The sequence below is a fragment of the Narcine bancroftii genome, chromosome 8 (genome assembly GCF_036971445.1).
Source record: "Narcine bancroftii isolate sNarBan1 chromosome 8, sNarBan1.hap1, whole genome shotgun sequence".
Lineage (NCBI taxonomy): Eukaryota > Metazoa > Chordata > Chondrichthyes > Torpediniformes > Narcinidae > Narcine > Narcine bancroftii.
Genome location: NC_091476.1, coordinates 47,221,355 through 47,233,445, shown reverse-complemented (window position 1 = coordinate 47,233,445; position 12,091 = coordinate 47,221,355).

Sequence of the window (12,091 nt, the reverse complement as noted above, 5' to 3'; positions counted from 1 at the left end):
TGTATTCTCCTGTTTCCGTCATCTTTCTCCCCTTTGACCCATTTCACTTCTCATCCACTCAAGTCCTCTCACATGCCCCATTCTTTCAAAACCCACTCATCTCCCCTGTTATCCTTTCCATATAATTTCTAGCTGCTCTCCACCCACATTCACTCTTCCACTGTTCCCAACTGACCATCACTCTTCCTCCTGTCTACTTTCATCAGTGGTTCTCTCCATCTTCACCCTTCCTCCTCCTGCTTCCATCTCTTTACTTCAAACTATTATTCTTCTGCCTCTGCATCCTTTCCTATCACCCATCGGGCTCCATCACTCTGTCAAACACATCTTAATGTAGCACAGGCAATAACAAGATGTGTGTAGTGGGTGAAATCAATGGTATTCAGTCATCATTGTGTTAGTGAATTTATCTGGCAATCTCTGTGGCAGAGAGAGAGTGTGTGTGTGTGTATGTGTATGTTGTGTGTGTATTCATGTACTATGATTGTTTGTGTTGTATGTGTGTGAGTGTGTGTGTGTTGGGTATGTGTTCTGTGAGTGTGTGTCTGTATATATGTGTGCTTTATGTGTATGTGTGTGTCCGTGTATGTGTGCTTATATGTATATGTTTTGTGTACATGTGTTCTGAGTGTGTGTCTGTGTATATGTGTGTTTATATGTATACTTTGTGTAAGTGTTCTGTGAGTGTGTGTATATGTGTCTGTGCCTGTGTATATGTATGAGTGTGTATGTGGTGTATATGTGTTTTCTGTGATTGTGAGGGTTGTAGTTGTGTGTATACTCACACACGCACGAATGTGAAAGAGACATCCCTCTATTGACATTTGCCTAATTCCTCGCTATCTCAGCCTAATTATTTTAGGACATAATCCTCTGGATACAATGTCACACTGACATTGGTGCAAATTGCAGTGTATTCATTTTAAAAATTGATTACTTTAATACCACTCTTAAGTTTCAAGGAAGGTAATGCCCAAAATGTTGACCGTCTATTTCTCTCCATTGATGTGTTCTGACCTGCTGAGCCTCTCCTGGTTCTCAATGTTCAGTGTTCGCAAGCTGTGCAACTTGGCTGGTGCCAGGGTTAAGGAGATTTCCCTGAGACTGGAGGCAGTTGGGGTGGGGGAGAATTGAAGTGGAAGGATCTATTCACCATGGTATTGGGAACTGCAGTTATGTGTCCATTGAAGGGAGAGGTTCTTCTGAAGGTGTATGGACAGCATAGTTCCAAATTAAACCGTGGGACCAGAACAGTAATGACCGTCCCTATGCGCACACGTGCAAGAGTGTGTGTGTGTGTGTGTCTGTCTGTCTCTCTGTCTGTCCATGCATGGGTGAATGTGTGCTTGTAGGCACATATGATTGTACATGTTTGTGTGCATGTGTGTTTGTGCAAGTGTGTGTTTGTGTGCATGCATGTATTTGTTTACATGTTTGTGTGTGTGTGTGTCTGCGCGTACACATAGTTATGTGTATGTGACGAGCACACATGCCTATTTGCGATAGTGGTGCACATAGTCTACACCATGTGCAAGTTCATGTTCATGCAGCAGACCTGTTCTCCAGTCTTTGCCAGGAGATCCACATCTCACTCTCCAAGCCTGTGTGGAGTGGAGGTTCAGGTGCAGCTGTGTGGAAACCTGATCCTCTTTAGATTCTTCAAGTTACCCCCTTCACCCCAGCTTTCCCATGCTGCCAATATGTCTCTAAAAATTTTATAAACCTCCCTCCCCCCCCCCCCCCCCCATTATGTACCTCTTATCAAGCTCAGCACTGGGGAATTTTGCTTTACCACAAACCTCAGATTTTGAACGGTTGAGCTATGGTGCTCTGATCAGCAACTGGAAAATGGCCCATCATTAGCCAGTCTGAAATAAATTAAATATATGAGCTCTACTTTCTGTAGAATTTTAATTTCACTCACACCACCTTCTTACTTCTAACACAGTTGAAAAGATGAACGGGTTACAGCAGATATTAACCTTTTAAGGGTTCCTTGTTATCTGGAAAGCACGTTGGAGTGTCCTGAGGTGGTGATTTTGAATCAGGATGTTTCACTGTACAACTGAAAAACCAATTTTTTTTGGTGGGGGGGGTGGTTTCTAGGAACTGGACCAATTATCAAAGGTCAGAAGGGTGATAGCCAAATACTATATTGAAAATGCTCCATGTAAAGTCTTCAGAAAAACTGCTGTCAATTTTACAGAGTTCATATAGAGAGAGGTCCCTTCACCTACAGTATGTATGAACATATTGTGTTTATTCTTCTTTATTAGTGAATCATTAAAGTTCATAAATAAATCATCACCAGAAAAGAGCAGACTACATTGCACAAGTTAAATAACCAGCCTTCTGTCTGCAGCCCATTAATCACATGTTGACATAATTTGGATAATATATTTCATTGGACAGATCTCTGGGAAATGTTACAAGGACATTTTCCTCATTGGAATGCTGTCAAAGAGAGTTTTATGCTGCATATTGCTACTGGTGATTGCCCTGGGTTCCAACAGAGGAGAAAATGAGTTTGTTGAGAGGACAATAACGAAACCGACAAAGACTTCCAACATTTTCACTTCGGTTGCTCTCCTTGCCAATTAAATGGGAACAAGAACACGATCATTAAACAGATGCAATGATTAGAACATTATGCAGAGCGAATAAGTGACATTGGTAAAATACTTAATACTTAAGACAACATTTTACAAATGCAGTGGAGAAACATTAATAGGGGTGAAGGAGTTTTAAGTTTAAATTTCTTTATTTGTCACAAAATACCAAGTACAGTGAGAAGGGTTCTTCTACAAACTCAAAAAAAACCAAAATGCTGGAGAAGCTCAGCAGGTCAAACAGTAGCAAAGGTGGAAATACGTAACCAACGCTTCGGGCTTGAGCCTTTCATCATACCTTGTTCAGCTGATGTACCACTTTCAAGGAACTACACACTATCCCCGGGTCTTCCTGTTTACAACACACTCCAGTGTACTGCCATTCATTGCGCGAGTCCTGCCTGGTTTGACTTACGACAGTGCAACATCTCACACTTGTCAGGGTTAAACTCCTTTTGTCACTCCTTGGCCCACCTTCCCAACTGATCTAGACCATGTTGCAAACTTAGATGCTCACCCTCATCTATTGTGGTGTTATCTGCAAAAAGCTGGCCTCTCCACAACAGCAGACCAGGCAGGACTGGTGAACAGACAGTGGCTGGAGTTAGGAGGAAGTGCCAGCCAGGCCACCCCACACCCTCTTCCAGGGCAGGGTGTTGCAACTGCAGAGGATATCACGTGCCAAGGAGAGAAATGTGCCCAGCATTCAGCCAGCAGTGCAGAACCTGCGGAAAGTGGAACCATTTCAGCAGATCTAGGCAGCAAACCAACACACAGACCAGACCCAGACGGACGATCGACCAGTTAGAGCCAAAACGAGAGGGAGACAACCCTGATGATGAGTACTATGTTAATAGGCTGATCCGATGGATAGAAGGCAACCCAGGAGAAACCCAGTTCAGAGATAAACAACGTGGCCTTAGTATCCATGAAAGTCAATGGCAAGGCCATTGACGAAGGTCGACATAGAAGGAAAGTGCAACATCATGTCACTAAAGACATTCAACCAGCTGAAAAAAAGTGGAACAAGTTAAAACATGTTCAGATCAACGAGTCTGGTAGCGTACTGAGGGAGTAGAGTCCAAACCAATGGCGCAGTGTGGCTAAGGTGCTATGTACAGGAACGGTTAAACATTCTTTGTGATCCACGAGGATGTCCTGTCTCTGCTAGGCCTGAGCACATGCATGGATGTGGACCTCAGCAGAGAAATACACCAGATAAGCCCCAAATATGGTGAGCTTTTCACATACAAGCTGGGGGCATACTCCACGAGGTTCGACCTGGAGGTAAGACCTGTGGTTCATCCAGCACACCCATAAAGAACAAGGTCAAGGCCGAGCTGGACAGAATGCAGGTCTTGGGCGTAATCACTCCAGTTTTGGAGCTGGCCAAATGGGTGTCCTCCATGGTAGCCACCAAGAAGAAAGACGCACAGGAGATCCAGGTCTGCATAAACCCGGGAGACCTCAATGCAGCCCTAAAGAATCCGCATCACATTCACCCTACGTGCACCTTGGAAGAAGTTGCCGCACAGATGGCCAGCACAATGGTATTCTCAGACCTAGATGTAAAAAACTCATTCTGGCAAGTCTCACTCGCTACTGACCAGTTCAGCTCTGTGTTTGGTCACTACAGGTTCCTGCAGATGCCATTTGGAATCAATTCAGCCTGCGAATTATTCCTAAGATACGTGGAGCAAATTTTGGCCAGATACCCTTGTGCCATCATAGTCGATGATATACTGGTAGGCGGCAAGACGCAATCTTAAAGAAGGTGCTTGACGGAGCACAGAAGAAATAAACTTGAGGCTCACCCCCTTCCCCCCGGAAATGCAGGTCCCGCCTAAACCAAGTCAGCTATGTAGGCCATGTGTTTACCAGCAAAGACCTGAAGGTAGACCCCTCCAAAACGAGAGCCATTAGCAAAATGCCAGTGCCAATGGACAGGACAGCTCTACAAATATTCCTTGCCATGGTAAACTACCTGGGCAAATTTATCCCCAACTCAAGTGAACTGACAGCCCCACTGAGGCAGCTGATGCACAGAGACGTAGAGTGGACCTGGCACGAACAGCAGCAGAATGTTTTCAATGCTTTAAAGAGACACGTCATACCCACCAGTCCTCTCCTACTATGACGTACAAAAACCGCTGACCTGCAACGCCTCGCAGTTTGGCCTAGGTGCAGCATGCCTGCAAGACGGAAAACATATGCTTCAAGGTTCCTCATTGACATGGAAACTAGGTATGCACAAATTGAACAAGAACTATTAACAGTTGTTTTTGCTGGCTTTAAGTTCAATGACTATGTCTATGGTAGGCCGATCACCATAGAAACTGATCAGCTACCCCTGGTGACAATAATGAACAAACCAATACACATAGTGCCAGCGAGACTACAGCGAATGATGCTCTGACTCCAGAAGTACAACATCACTCTGGTGCACAAGTGCGAAAAGGAGATGCACTTGGTCGATGCACTATTGTGTGCCTCAGAAAATGCAGGGTCCAGAAGGTGGAAGGAGAAGACAGTTTGGATATTATGATGGTCACCCACATATCCACATCGATCAATTCTGCCAGATTCTTCATCACACCTCTCTGGGCCTGAAGCTCCTGCCGAATCTTAGTGATCAGGCGTGATAATCCTTTGTTATTTGCCTAGCGTTCCTGCCGGTCAGTGTAACACTCCTGACTCTTCGCCTGCAGGTGGGCCTGCATCAGCCCCTTGCCATCTCTGCCTGCCTCTCCCTACACTCCCGTTCTTGTTCCTGGTCCACCAGCTCTCGTTCACGTAGAAGCACTTCCCTCTCCTATCAGTTCCTGGATAACGTGCAACACATTTGAGATTTACATCCTGCATCGTGTCCATGAACTCATAAACAAATAGGCCATGATGAACGAATGAAAAGCGATTATTACCAGCCTCTGGCCCAACAGCAGCGAGGTCCCTTTTTTCTGGGCAGTTGAAGTCCGCTGGGTGGCTGAGGTGCTGGAAGTGGATGAAGTAGAGGGAGTCGGTGTGGTACAGGTGAGGTGTGGGGAGAAGGCATCTGGGACAGATGAGGGAGCAGGGGTGGTTGGGGGACCTGAAGTAGATGAGGTACAAGGAGCATCCAGTCCCTCCACCTCTTCCTCTGGTCGCAAACTGTGTTCAGGAGATGGTGCAGCATCCCCATCACTAGGCTGCATGTTAGTTACCAGCTTACATGCTGGTACCCCACATACTATATGCCTGGTTGAAATAAGGCCAGTCCAAACAACCACTCCCTCTCCTCCCAGTGTAGACCATAACCTGATGAAACCTCCTCCCAAAGTGTCTTCAACTTATTTATGACCTGGGACTTGTCCCTATTAAACCCTATTTCCCTGAGCTTGAATGTTATCGTCTCATAAAACCGGCCATCATTAATAGTGCCTGTGGTGGTACACCACCAGCCTACTGCAGGAGGCAACCATTGTACCTGCAGGAGTGTAAAGGGACAGGACAACACCTGGCCAGCTGTCAATCACTCGGCCTGAATGGATCAAGCCCCACCCGGTCAAGTGTCCATCACCCTCTGGGATATAAGCCTGCGCTGGTCTCCTGAGGCACACTCAGAGTTGCTGCAGCCACAGCCAGTCTGGCTCTGTGGAAGTCTTTGTGGATTAAAATTTGTTGAACAGTCTTTATCTATGTGGGTTTCTGATTCTGGCTAACAGTGCACCACTATGCCCGTCAAATCATATCCTTCCATCTCGTCCAACCTCAGTGATTCTTGCCCTTCCCTATTCCCCCCACCCTCCCCCCCCAGTTTGCAGACAATTAATTTTGTTATTTCTGAATCTGAATAATGCACATGAAAATTTATACCACTCACTTTTATAATGCACACGTGATTTTTAAACTACAATAATTTGGATTGCACTTCTAATTGAGGAGAGGAAGATCTACAGTCAGCCTTACCTCAGGACTCCAGCAGACTGCCTCAGCACATGATAGAACGTACTCACGCAAAAAAAATTGCATAATTTCTGTCCAGGAACGCAAATTGTTCTTTTTCCACTGGTTTAATCAGCATGCAGGCATCTGCTGATGCCGGAGATTTGAGTAGGGGTCGAGGCTGTCAATCCCCAGGGTGATTTGACATCATTTGACGCCGGCGTGCTGATTGATTTGCTTTTCCACTGGATCCTTAACCAGTAAATTGGCTGTCATTTCCTGGGACAAGGTGCCAGTGGACAAGGGGCTTAAGTTAATAGCAAACATTAATATTACACAAAGGTACAAAATAGAATACTTAACAGATACCATTACGGATTAGGCTACAATAACTAGAAGATTTAACAAGTGAAATAAATTGGAATATTAAAGAGACAACAGGAAAATCTAATAAAAAAATAAATTGGATAATTCAGTACAGCTATTAACTGGATCTTTTGACAGAGGCTTTTAAAATCAGATAGGTCAGTGCAAAATTCAACTGGAATATTTAATTGGAGCAAAAACTGGAATATTAATCAAAGGAACTTGCCATGGCACCAAAAGTACTGAGGGTTTTGATAATTTTGCATGCAAAATATAGTCATAAATTAAATGATTTCTTTTAGCAATTTTGGACAAATTGCAGGAAACCGACTAGAAATTCTGGATGAGTGTTGCAGTCAGGTTTGTAACTAAATTTCATTCAATTCATGAGGGTAAACAAAACGTCTGCAAATGCAGGGGAACTAGTACTGTAAACACGACTGTTGGGGAACTGAGCAGGTCACGTGGCTTCTATAGACGCTTGTTTGATCTGTTGAATTTTTCCAGCTCTTATGTGCATTTTACTTTGTTTAGTTCATCTTGCCAATTATTAAAGCAGAATTAAATTTCCACTGAAAATTTAATGGAAGTGGCTGCTTTATAATAGTAGTTCAATTGAAGTATGATAAAATTGCTCTCAGTCATTTCAAGCCGTAGATTTCATGTCCAATACTAAATAAATGGCAAGGTCAAATGTTGCAAGCTGTCAAGCTCAAGTCTGTGAAGCAATTGGCTTTAAATGGCTTCCAAGCTTCTTATCTTTGAGAATAATCTTCAGAAATGGAAGGCGCAGACACTCAAATAATTTCTTCTGTCTTCATTCATATTTTGCCAGTAAAATCAATAAAATAGAGTACTCCTGACCCTTTTTACTGAACTAGTTGTCCTTGATCTGAACTTCACTCATGGTTATGTAACAGTTCTCTTTCTATTTCTGTGTTTGAAAATTATCAGAAAGGCTAGAATCATTTTACTTCGGATAAACAATTTACTTATTTTTGTGGTCATAGAGTCGTGGAGTCGCATAGCATAGAAACTTGTCTATGTTAATCATATATATATATATATATATATAATTTTTCTGTCAATTTATTTATTTATTTATAAATGGATGGGTGGGTGGGCAGGCCGGAAGTTGGAGGACTGACAGCGAATAGATAGATAGATAGATTGATTTTTTTTATTGTCTTGTAATTAAAAACAGCATCAGGTGACACGAAATTGCTTTAGTCTGTTGTAAGGCCGACAAATTTGCCATCGGTAGAAATTTCCTGAAGCACCTCTTATAGTTAGAGAATGAGAAGCAGAAGAAAGTCTCCCCCCCCCACCCCAAGTCACCGAGTGTCTGTGTATTCACCCCAGCACTCCCGCAGTGTCGGCAGCCACACAGAGTCCAATCCAAACCATCGGCAATCCGAGCTCCAGATCTGAACCTCCAATACAATTAGGAACCCTTCAGTGCCCTTGGCTCCCTCTCGCATCCCAGTTCCAATACCCAGTACCCCTTCAGCCAGTTTCATGCCTGTCTCCAGCAGTCTGCCAGCCAGTCTCCAGCAGATAGATAGAGAAAAATAGATTGATCGATTAATCGATAGACAGATAGATTGGTAGATAGATATAACACTTATCTACATTAATTCATGCCATGGCTTGCTCACTCAAGTACCTGCCCAGGTGCCTCTTGAATGTTGTTCCTGCTCCTACCTCCATAACCTCTTCTGGCAGTTCATTCAAGATACCACTTGCTCTTTGTGTGAAAAATTGCCCCTCAATTGTCCATTAAACCTCCTTTCTCTCTCATTAAGCTTATGCCCTTTCCTTTCAGACACCCCCTATCATAGAAAATAGTTTCTGTCTATTTTCACTGTCTCAACCTCTATCATGTCACCTTTGAGCCTCCTTCACTTCAAGGTGAAAAAAGCCAGCTTATCCAACCCCTCCTTACAATGCTAGCTCTCCTATCCAAGCAATATCCTTGTGAATCTTTTCTGCAAACTATCTCACTATCTCACCCTATCTATAGTGTGTTGACCAGAACTGCACACAACACTCCAAGTGCAGTCTAAGCAATGTTTATATCCCAAATCATATACTCAATGCCTTAGCTGATGATATCAAGCGTATCATATTATATGGTTTTCACAAAACTCATTTTCAGAGAAACTATATACCTGGTCCTCAAGGTTTCTCTGTTTTATAACACTCCAGTCACTAGAAATGCCCTGCCCTAGTTTAATTTCCCAAAACACATCACTTTGCATAACTGAGATATTCCATCTGCCCTTGCCCTCTTTCCAATTTGATCAATATCCTGTTGTGATCTCAGTTAACTTTCTCACTGTTCACTGTAATAATTTTAGTGTTGCCTGCATAGTTATTAATCATTCCATCCACATTCTTAGCCACATCATTATAAAAATTACAGACAATAGAGGGCTCAGCATCGATCCCTGCAGAACATGACAGGTCACAGGCCTCCAAACTGAAATCCAACCCTGCTCTACCATCCTCTGTCTCCCACAACTAAACCGATTTGCATCAAATTTATGAGATAATCCTGTGTCTTAACCTATCCAACCATATCAAAAGTCTTATGACAGTCCAAGACGATAACATCTACCACTCTGCCATCACCATTCCTCTTGTTCACCTCTTCAGAAAGCTCGGCCAAAGGTGTAAGCCATGATCTCCCCCGCCCAAAGCCATCCTGACTATCCTCAATCACTCCTTGCCTTTTAAAACGCAACTAGACTCTGTCTCTTAGAATCCCTTCCAATAATTTTCCCTCCACAGATGTTAAGCAGGATTTAAGAAAGTCTGACAAATAAGCTGCAGGTATTTTAATACTATTGCTGCTCACCTTTGTCACCATCAGCTCATCAGTGACAATCAGGTCACGTTAATTTGTTTGAGGATTGTCAGTTCTGCAAGAGCTTGTCTGCCTCTTACATTTCTGCCACTCTTTTTGATTCAAAGCTTTATGCTCAACGTTTCAGCAATAACATAACTTGCAATTATATATTTTATATATATATATTACTTCTTTTTTTTTTGGTTTGGCTTCGCGGACGAAGATTTATGGAGGGGTAAATGTCCACGTCAGCTGCAGGCTCATTTGTGGCTGACAAGTCCGATGCGGGACAGGCAGACACGGTTGCAGCGGAAAATTGGTTGGTTGGGTGTTGGGTTTTTATATATTACTTATACACACATACACACATGAACACAAATATATATATAACACACATACAGAACAATAGAGAGAGAGAGAGAAAATACATGATATATATATTTGTTTTCCTTTGTTGCCTTGTAAAGACGCACAAAGCATCACCACTAGTCCAGAGCCCCTACCACGACGAGAGAAATTGGTGGTGCCATTGCACTGGACAGGAAAAAGACAACAAAGAGTTGTGAACTCGGCCAGCACCATTAGTCTTCACCTCATTAAGGACATCTACAAGAGGCGGCGTCTCAACAAAGCAGCCTCCATCATCAAGGACCCTCACTGCTACCATCAGAAAAGAGGAACAGGAGTCTGAAGACGAACGTCCAACAGTGCAAAAACAGCTTCTGGTCCCCAGCTATCAGATTTCTGAATGGTTAATGAAACCACAGATGTTACCTTGCTTTTTTCTTTTCTTTTGTACTTACTTATTTATTTTTAAAATAGAGTATTTACAGAAATGTAATTAATAGCAATTTTGCACCTGTAATGCACAATAATGCTCCTACAAAACAAATGTTACACGTTCATGACAATAAATATTGATTTCTGAATCAGTGACATCGAGGGTCCATGGATCCTGCCATCTCCTCTGGTGTCACTGCCTCTTAACCTCCATAGCTGTACAGCATCCTGCCTGATCTGGCAATGAACAGGAGCTCCAGGCATCCAAATCATCCTCGTCGACCTCTGTTTCAATGTCCCCAGTGACTGAGAAGCAGTCAGTACCCTACACTCAAAAAGTGGGATTAAATCTGTAGAGATGCCCTTCTTATCCCTCTGGCCCTGCAGAATCCTCCCCTGTATGTTAAAACTGATTAATTGTACTGCACGACATCTCTCTCTACAATCCAAAGATCCTTTTTTACTTTCTCTTTTCTTCTTCTTCTCTTTTTATACCTGTAATTTTTTTAACTTTTTTATATTGCTTTCATCCTGCGGAGGGAGAGGTTTTGGGTTTGGGTGAAAACCATCAGGTATGTAATCAATTTGTTCTTTTTTGATATCTGATTTATTATAATAATTGCAGTTACTGCACGTATGGAATATTAAATAAAATACTGAAATAAAAGGGAAGCAGTCAGTACCCGAGGCTCTTGGGAAACCTTCTTGCCATCTTCATCCTGACCCTGATACAGGTTGTACCTCTTTAATCTGGTGACATTGGGTCCTGGCCATTGCTGGACCACAGAAAAAGCCAAAACACAGAAATTGACCCCTCAGAGAACTCCCCATATAAGCATATCAAAGGTAGAAAAAGTTTAAAACAGGAAATAATACTGAGGGGCTATACAGTTAGGGTAGCAATTAGCGCAATGCCTTTACAGCGATTGGGACATTAGTACAAGCTCCTTGAAGACAGTGCGGGGCTCGAACCCTGGTCATGATTGTGGCAGATTCTACCTTGACAGTGCCAGTGATCAGGATCAGAGTTCGAGTCCCGCGCTGTCTGTAAAGAGTTTGTACTAACGACGGCAGATTCAAAACATGCCAGACCACGGGAGTTCCCGGATCATAGAGTGCCAGATTATAGAGGTTCAACCTGTACCTGGTTCCCATAAGCCAGTGTCTAGCAGCCCGCAACCTGGTGTGAGGGCTTTGACTGCTGAGCTGCTCGCTGGACCTTTGCCGTGGACCTCTCCCAGGCCTCTCCTTCTCAGCATTGGGGACAATAGTTGGTTTTGGCATCAGGAAGCCCAACATACAGCAAGATCAGCTATGGATGGGAGTGAGAGCCTTTACAAATCATGAAATTGTGCAGCACATGAACAGGTCCTTTGGCCCATCACTTCCATGCTAACCTTCTTGCCCATCTGTACGTATCCCATTTGTGAGCAATGGGATCAGTGCTTTGCCTATATAGATGGTCCAACATATAATTTTTCAAATTACGATGGATCCATAGCGACACAGTCCTCATGCTTTTTTCAACCTTTTCTCATGTTTTTAATCGCCTGTTCTCAGATTT